Raw genomic sequence first — 9,816 nt, forward strand, 5'->3', positions numbered from 1 at the left:
GGCAACTAGCAAATTACAGGAGGACACTTTTTTCCCTAAAGACAATTAAATTAAGTGTTAATGCTCATCTCTCGGGGTACTTTGAGACCTGATTGCCCATAGAAATTCTCCCTGAAGGAGGAGTAAGACTGAGATGGAAAGCCCTCATGTCACGGACACCAAAAAACCCTAGAAACACAGAGAAACAACAGATGCAACATACTAAGACACATGGGAACTCTGACATAAGCGATAGGATCAACTTTCATCCTCCCTTCCCAATCTGGATCAGGTTCCTGATGTGACTGTGCCAGGAAAGCAATAAAAAAAAATTGCTCCCCTCCACCCTCAAACAGAAACTACACCAGCAACCGCCCATCGCACTTAAAGAGTTACTTTCTAGCCTGAAGCTACATCCCTTAAGATTTGAGAGCTCTACTCCACGGGGACAAAAAAGGCAAATGCACCATCTGAAGGGTAGTGCTCACCCTAGAGGGTTACACACATTTTCCCAGCGACTGCAGAATTTCCTGCTGTTCTTCACAAGAGAAACTCCACTGTTAAGAACCGTGAGCTGGGAAGAAAGTATCTGTCAATGCCCAGAATACATTAGATTTGACCTGATTTGCGCTGTTATTAACAGTATGCTGTCCTCTTAATTATTCATTTATGAGGCCTGTAAAGTTTGCATTAACAGTTTCTACAATGCAAACATTATATTACTTTTAGATAAATATTTTCCTTTATCGTTTTGGTTATTTTAAGTCTTTACTCTTATTGCCAGAGAAGCAGAGTCATCTCCTAAGTACTTCTGTGCTGATTCCTAAGCGACCAGCCCCATAAAACGAAACCCAGCCTGAAACCTCTGGAAAGGTCCTATTCCTGCCTCTAGAAGTGTTCAAGAGAATTGAACACCTCGAAGGACTGAGCCCTTAAAGCGTTTCATTCTTATTTCAACTTTAAAAAAGTAATGGGATTAAGATATTTTCCAGCTGTGTCGATGTTGTTAAAAAAATTAATTAATTAAATGCAAAACTGACTGCTTCTTCCCACCAGCTAGGGAGATGACATGTTCTGGCATAAGCTAAGTTGCTCATTTTAATGTCCTAAAGCTACACAAAGCACAAAATTTTCAAGCTTATATGAAAAAGCTTTTAATAAATGCAATGTAACAACGTATTTATTTTAAATATGATTTTCTAAGTGTGAAGCAGTGCCCCCTGAATTTCAAAACATAGTTCTGGTTGTTCAGGCCTTGAAGGAAACCAGTTTATTTACACATTAACAACATACTACTGAAATTCTATACCCAAATGTCTATCTAAATCACTTAGAAGTTAGAGAAGTATCATACACCATGGCTCATTGAAAAGTAATTCAAAAAAACCTTCTGGCCAGAGACACAAGAAATAGAGAGCACTGTTGAAATGAAAAAAAATGATAAAAGACGAGAAAGGAAAACCCTGCAAAGAACAAAAGCAGTGACAGTGTCCTCACAGGTCTCAGGGTGCAGTCATAATGTTAACAGTGGTAAAGAACAGCTGGGAAGCTAATAGGGTATTTCTTTGCAAATAAAATACACACAGCTCTAGAAAGACAACACTGTACTCTTAAGAGCACAAGCCCTACTATGTATCTGAAAAAATATCTTGGCGATAATGCAGTAATGGCCACAGAGAAACCTTAACCGGTCAGCAAAAAGGTAGCTGGAGTTTATACCTCTAAGTAACTACAGATCTGAACAGATGAAGCAAAACGTTTAAAACCGTGCCAAGATTTACAAGACGGGAGCTGCAAGTTTCTACAGGGAGCTGCACGTGCCCCAGGATTCTGAAATTCAGGTTAAGTCCCTGGATAACTACGTACAATTCTTCCCTATGGGAAAAATTTGGTCTTGAAGTGGAACGCAAAATTGAATCCCTTTTACGGGATCCCTTAAAAGAAACAAGTTCTGCCCATTTATTTACCAACCTTCTTCAATTTCAGGGCAAAAAGTTCTGTTTCAAAGACTGGAAACAATCCAAAGAAATGGCTATTGTACGTGCAGACAAGTCCACCGCAACAGGAACACATTCCACAGCACCTTGTTCATCCGAGTTTCCTCCCTACAGCGAGGAATACCTAGTTCACAGCAAGGAATAAATATCTAAGTATTTTTAAAAGCTCTTCTTATAATCTTCAAGTAAGAACTGGCTGAGGACCAGCCGGCACAGCGGCAAATTTAAGTGTACCCTGAGCTTGGCTGGTCTACTTTGTCCTATGCCATGTATTTCCAGACACCAAGCGTGCCAGGCCGTGTGTTGTACAGTCGTGGATGTCGGTTTGCTGAGCCAATGAAACCTCCTGGGATTATGCCAGGGAAGCACCAAAACTCAGACCTTTTTAGTGCCAGAGCTGTGCAATACCTGTCCTAAATTAACCCAGGGAGCATTATGGGATGGCAGACACAAGCACAGAGTTGGTACAGCTGCTGTGATACAAACAAGATCTGAACCAAAAGTTATTTTCCAAATGCTTGCATTCCAAATCTCGAACAACGATTTATTTTTTATTTTAAACTCGACTCTAAGAGGGAGCAATCATCCAGATTATTAAAACCAACAGTAACAACACTATTTCCAGGGAAGGCTCCCTACCGCGAGACTGTTCAGAGCAGTCAGTTGTCATCTAATCCAAGAAAACAGAAGTAACATCAGGACTTCACAAGATTAATACGAGCAGGAGTTTGCTTTCAGGTTTCTGAAAGCACTAAGGAAAGCAAAGGCTGATTTTCCACTAGCTCTGATTCAATCTGCTTCTGCAAATCAGAAGTGTTCTTGATGTATCCTGTCAACGTATTGATACAAACAAGCTTTTTGATTTAAGAGCTCTCTTACAAAACATGACTTCAAAAACAAGCATAAAAATACAGCGAAAGCAAAGGATTTCTTCAAATTGTAAGAGATTATGCAAACTTCAAGCAAGGAAGAATTGTTTTGATACACAAGCTGAAGACTGTTTTCCTTGCGCAACATGAGAAGAGGTTCAGGCTGCAATGCTTTAGCTGCACAGTGGATCAAATTAGTCTAGTTAAAACAGGTTATACTTAAACCAAGGGCTAAAACACACCAATAAATTACTTAAATTACCATATCTGAGCAGTCTCATGGTAACAGACCATGTGCATTTTTTCAGTTCATGGACAATGCACGGTAAAATGCAAGTATGAGATCATACACGAGGTTTAAGCAAACACACTTCACCCAGCGTTTGTGACAGGCCGGGAACATGCATATAACCGTTATCACAGCTCAGCTGATGCATGGTAACACACTAAAATAATTTGCTTCTATGTCTGAGCTTTAAGTACTCATTGGTAAATCAGTTCACCTGCTACAAGTTTGGGGATGTAATCACACCTTTACATAAGCGTGCAAGTGTAAATTATCACAGTTTTGAAGAATTTAGGGATGACAGTTTATATATAAGTTTTTAGAAAGTTTATATTCTAAGAAACCTAGGCATTAAAAAGCAAAATGACAGTTTACAACACACCAAGAAGTTGTTTATATAATATCTTGCAAAACCGAATAATTCTTCAAAATAATTATCACCCCTGACATTTTGAAATGGACAAAAATATAGGTATTGGTAAGCAGATTAAACCTTCTGATGAAAACAATCATTCTGCTCAATACTAACACGTACCGTCTTGCAAGTACTTAAAGAGTACTAAAGCTACTTACATCCATGCAAATTTAAAGGCTGCCTTTATTCCTTCAAGTAACTGTATTATGATGAACCCAACTGAAGCTATACGTTAGTGGTACAGATCACTTCCCTAGTTTGGGAGTCTTCAGCATTTCACACAGCAGAACTGAAAGCAACTGATCCCCATTAAAGAGATATCAATGTTGAAGCTATTTAATAAAGGGCATTAAACAGCAGATAAAAATACTTCATCCAAATTTATAACCCTGTATTTAACATGGTTAAAGGATTTTCCTCCCAAAATACCCATTCAACTCAGGAGACTGTAACATGGTTACCAATTTTTTTTTCTTGTATCTTGTAAGAAATCCATCTGCTGATTGATCTTCCGCTCACAGGACACTCTCAACTCCTCTCCCCAAAGACTTGTTTTGTATTTACTTATGTAGTTTCACATCACATTCTATTTGACATCGATTAGCTACCATTCAGTTCTTTACTTTATTTCTTCTGTTGCGTTAGACAATTGTGAACCAAACATGAGAGGGCTTGGGAAAATGGGGTAAACTGCTCCTCACAAAGTTGAGACTAGCATATTACACTTGAATTTTGGTGCATAGTCGTAACATGAAAACTAATTCTTCATTACAGGGGACCTAACCTCAGCAAAAACACACCCCCATCACAGAAAAACTAAAATCCGCTCGGATGCCTTTCAATTCAATGAACAGCACATTAGCTGTGATGTCACGCAAAAATGCGATTTCATCCTCTGACGCAGCTGATGCGCGATTGCTCTCCTCAATGCAGCAGTCGTGTTAGGCTAAAGAATACACTGTTGTAAGCTATACGCAGCCAATGTCACACATAACAGCGATCAAAAACTTGTCAAAGGACAGGGTTAATTACTGACTACGTAATAGTTGTGCGGTATCTATGGATACCCATTTTGAGCAATATTAACAGCTGCTCTCTTCTAATCCACAGACAGATCGTGAAACAAATTCAAACATACGAATTTGAAAGATCAGGCCTCCACCAATGCAACAGGTGGCTCTATACATAAGTGTTCTTTTTAGAAGAAGCCTGATGATTGTCTTCAGGACATACTCACGTCAACTCCCTAAAAGATGAAACAACTACTTTATGTCTTCACATCAAAAAGGTGGTTTCTGATTCACAAATACTTTATAATGCATCTGCTTATTCTCCTTCCATGTAAAACACACTGTTCTAGCCAACAGCTTCTAAAACTTGTCTTTACTTTTGGCTACTTGTATTCTTAAGAATGCAATTGCCATGGTTTCATAAGGGTCTTGCAGTATTGTGCATCGGAAGATAAATCACAGGAATCTTCATTAAAAAAAAAAAAGAAAGTTGGAGAATTCTTGCTCCCACAAGTGCCATACCGATGGCAATTTTCTGACAGATTTCCTTCCGCTTTTCAAGCAGGTCAGTTCCATGACCTGATCAATTCCATGACTGAGGAGCTCGATTCCGTGAGCCCCAACTAAAAACAACGTATCTGAGTAAGGCCACCTAGCCGGTCACTTATCAGTATGCAACCACCCACTTGAGCTGTTTTCTACACAGGAAATGCATTTTGCTAAAAACAGAATTTACTTTCTTTATCCAAAGGCCAATTATGCAAGTCTGTCTTAGACAAAACTTCCAGCTAAGGGGGTGGGGGGAAGAGAGAGCGCGAAAGTAATGTGGAAATAAAGATAAGGTTGCTACCTTATAAAATCAATAATGTTTATATGGAAATACTGAACCTCTTCTTACCTCAAGAACTCTATCAGTTCTTCCTTCCCTAATTCATTTTTTCTATCTGATAGTAAGTTATCCAAAAATTTCTTCCAGAAAAAGAAAAGGAGCCGTAAGTCTAGAAATCTGTCAAATACTTTTATATTATTTCAGCTTGAAGTGTTACTTAGAGACTTAACAGGAAAAAATGCTTCATAAAATCTGGGAGAATAGTAAGTTATGTCTAATTACCGTTGACACTCTCCTGACTTGAATTTGCTCCTGTTGATAAACGTTACACGGTCAGCGCCTGCTGTAGTATGAGCAATGTGCTGTACTGTCCCTCAGTCTTCTTTCTGCAGACAAGAAAAAGGTAACAGTAATTTTCTTTTTAGTGACTTGGCAAGCATAAAATCTTAAGGAAAAAAAGGTGCAGAAAACAACCTACATTCAATAAAACAGCAAAAGACATCAGAGAACAGCCAATGATTAACTCTGCTACAATCAGCAAATAAAACTCAAGGAAGACTCCACTGGGAAAGAACCAAAAGACCTTACGCAGCCCTCTTGCATTTATTCAGTATGTACAGAATACAAAACCTGACAACTGAGTAAACACTGCACGTACATTTAATGCTGTATTAGCCAAAAACACTCCATTGCTTAAGCTATGATCTAATGAGTGAAAGGTAACTTGAACGCTATGAAGATGGTTCCTGCATGAAGTGCATTGTGTGGCAATTAAGTGTATTTACTTAGTAATCTATTCAGTGCTCTATTCCTCTATATGACAATAATGATTAAAAAAAAAATCCATTTCCAAAAAGTACGTGAATGTATCCAAATTTAAATTATCATGAACATATTTATCCTCTGATAGGGGACATAAAAAAAGACATAAGCTGTACAATCTGGAAAATACAATCACAGTTTACTGTTACGGGGCAGCACAGCTTTATTCTAGAAACTGTTCCACTAAAGATGCTCCACCAGGAGCAGATAATGAACAGCTTCAGTAGTCACTGAAGCCATCCAAGAGGTTATATTTAATAAAGTAAAAAATCATCATCTTTCTCAAGCTACTGGATCCAGTACCAAACTCCAGTTCCTAAGCCACTCGCACATTGAGGATTATGAATTGCACTGGTTTGGCTCTCCAAACTTAAGAAGTCTTTACAAATACTGGTCAATTCCCAATACAGTTTTTCTAAAGATAAGGCACAGGCAGGTACGTTCCGCGGTTTTACTGGAGCGCTCCGAAAAATCACTGCCTCCGTCGCTCACTGAGGTAGTTTATAGACTGAGCCGGCTACCTTTGCACTGAGCCAGCCAGCAGAAGCTCACAGCTTCCTCCAGCAAACACAGCAGATCCATTGTTATTTTCACCAGAAAGGTGATACTGTCTTGAAGTCGCAGATGTTTCTGAAGTCACAGCCTAATAAATGTTCCTCCTGAACTACTTTTAATAAGACATGGGCAAAAAAAATACAAGGCATCAGGCCCCAATGCTGGAAAAGCGAATCTTGAGCAAACGGAAGCATTTTCCACATCAATCAAGATATTGGGAACAATAGCAGATTTACATTAAGATTGAAATGGACTAAGGGCTCCGAGCCAGTGGTCTGTCTTTGCTGGTCAATACACAGAAAGGATTGTGTTAGCACCACTGAAAGAATAAATTATCGCTGCTTTTACAATAAGCTCTTCAAGAATGCAATAAAGAGTTCAGTGTGTGCTCCTCACTCAGGAATCCAAAACTTTTCAGTTAAGGTCTGGCTTGCAGCAAAGATAACAGCTGAAAACTAACCATCTTGACCTTGGTAAGCTTCATGACAACTTGCTAAAAACAGGTGAAAACAATGAAAAGGTTACTTCTCTGATATTCACCAGCCTTGAAACCAGAGCAATGAGCAACCACAGTTTTAAACACCCATAGTTCAGATCTGATTGTTTTGAGATACAGCAAAATTAGAAGTGAGAAACGGATTTTTTTTCCTAAAGTCTCTTGACTGTTGCAGTATTACTAATATTGATGTTTTCTCAACTGCCTTCAGAGATAAATTTAAAATTCTTCCCTGATTAAATGAAACGATGACAGGAAATAAAGAAAATATGTAACTAGGGAAGGCATTCTTAACAGTATTTCATACCGGCTTATGACTTTGACGCAGAATATTGTAAGAATGCCTTCCCAGTTGTTTATTTTCTTAAAAGTTACAAGCTTACTTCTACAGTTTGACAAGAAGTCTTCCAAGTTGGGGAAATAGCAGGTCATCAAATAGAAGTGCCAGTTTCAGTCTTCCAAGCTTAAAACATGTATTTTAATTTGCTTGAAATTCACCCAAAGGGATTCCAAAACCTTTTTCAATAACGGGTGTACAAATGGTCTACAAATACATACAGAGTACCGCTCAAACATACTGCATTCCCAGTGGGGGTTTGCCAAGGCCCGGCACTCTCTCTTGTGAGCAGAATGCTGAAATCTTTACTGTTTGCACAGTACATATGAAATCTTGTTTTTTAAGGACTCACCAAACCTTTCCTAAAAATAAACATAAAAGATGAAAGGTTGTTGGCCTGGGTGTGACAACCCACACAGTCAACACGATGCAAATGCTAACCTCCAAAAAACCCCAAACAAAAGACCGTTAAAAGTGTCATATAGAACACTTATATTCAATTTTGTTGCAAATTTGGTTTCAGTACAACATCAAAGAAAGATGCAGTTTGTGACCAAGGGTTGTGGCAGAAAACGCATTTGTGTAGACAGTTACCTTTATTCTCTCTAAAGGTGAATACACTAGGAGTTTTGTTTTAAACTATTCTAACATCCAACTCCTCAAAACCATTGGCAAGTAAAACGCTGTAGCAAAATTAACTACCAAATTTTACAAACAAAAATAAGCTATTCTAACATAACGGGAATGAAAACAGCCTGCAATATGTATCTACAAAGCCCAAGAAGTTGAAATTACTCCGTTTCATTGTCAAAGTGCTGCTTAATTGCAGTTAAGGCCAAGTTTTTCAAAAACTTGCTGCAACAATACTGAGCCTACAACCGAGCGAACAACCTGTAATAGCTTGCTCCAGGAGATGTTTAAGATGGTCAATACAAGTCCTGTTTATTCACAGACTGCTGTATTAAGAATCACAAACTAAGATCCAGGTTACCACTGAACACCAAGTAGACTCCTTTCAACTCAGCTTTATAGAATATTGGATTTATTTGGTCCTAGCTAAGAACAAATTATTCCCAGGCAACAGCAGCATTCCAAAACTTTCAGAGATTTGGAACACAGTAAGGTAAAAAGACCTAAAGGAGAGGACAGTGTAATAGCTGGCTGTTTTTCAACATGCATGATTACACACACAGAGCCTTGAGAAAGTCAACATCTTTCCTATTTTACCACCTTATCCTTTTTCACATACAAATTACAAAAAACAAGGAAAGGAATGCAAGTGTGGGAAGCAACTCGAGTTTTGCTTCTTACTCACAGAGATACTGAACAAAACACAAAGTACTTTCTTCTACACTGGATATTAACTCCAAGGTCAATTTATTGGCTTAAAATACAGAGAGGATGCTTCCCTGGTTAAAATGCTAATCCGAGTCTCAGGAAATCTCGATTCAATTCCCTGCCTCACCACATACTTCCTGTGTGACCTTGGGCCATAAATATTTCGGTGCCTCAGTCTTTCCATCTGTGACTGAGATAGTATTTCCCCATTGAACCAAGTGTCATAAAGATAGATACATTAGAAAAACATTAGGAATCACAGACCACAGGCATATGGTACCGGGCTCCTGAAGAACTTATCTGCAGCGGTAGCGCGTGTCAATATTCACAATTAGGCATCAGGTAAAGCAGGGAAGGGCTGCCAACGTTAAAAACCTAGCTACCACAGGACAGAAAAGACATAAAATATTCGAAGAAGGGATAGAAATTGAAAGCTCAGTTATGAAAAGAAGTCAGCTTCACAGAAAATTTCCATCATTCCAACAAGAAGTCTGAGGAGCAAGTTTTAAACAGAAGCAAAACTCAGAAACCAGCTGGGAGCTGCTCAAGGAAGCAAATACACCTGCCAGCAACACATTATTACCCCGTTTTCTGAAATTATTGCGCTGTGCACAAACCACCTCAAATAAGAGGCTGGGGGCCATGAATCCCTGGAGACTCTCCCCCAGCCCTCCGTAGGAAAGCAATCCCACGTTGCTGAAGTCAACAGCCTTTTGTAAGAGGCAGTAAATAGGACTGCGCTGAAAAGCAGTCACAGTAGGGTCCCCACCTTTGCTGCTGCCCCAAGGCAGAGGGGGACAAAGCAGAATGGGGGAGGGTAAAAGATGGTCACCACCCAAACACTAGATGACAGGATTGACCTCCCCCTGCCCCGACCCCAGGA

The 9,816-nt window shown here is 39.1% G+C and overlaps 1 protein-coding gene across 2 annotated transcripts in view; it reads right to left on the reverse strand.

Annotated features, from left to right (window-relative positions):
• Window positions 1-5,766, reverse strand: part of LOC103906158 (fibronectin type-III domain-containing protein 3a-like) — a 45,217-nt gene extending 39,451 nt beyond the window's left edge. For both annotated transcript variants that reach the window (XM_009287998.2, XM_009287997.2), the window contains exon 1: window positions 5,668-5,766. The gene's annotated coding sequence lies outside the window, so the exon portion shown is untranslated. The remainder of the gene's footprint in view (window positions 1-5,667) is intronic.
• Between the last annotated feature and the right edge of the window lie 4,050 nt (window positions 5,767-9,816).

Source organism: Aptenodytes forsteri, unplaced genomic scaffold (assembly GCF_000699145.1).
Source record: "Aptenodytes forsteri isolate BGI_AS27 unplaced genomic scaffold, ASM69914v1 Scaffold72, whole genome shotgun sequence".
In the NCBI taxonomy this organism is placed as follows: Eukaryota; Metazoa; Chordata; class Aves; order Sphenisciformes; family Spheniscidae; genus Aptenodytes; species Aptenodytes forsteri.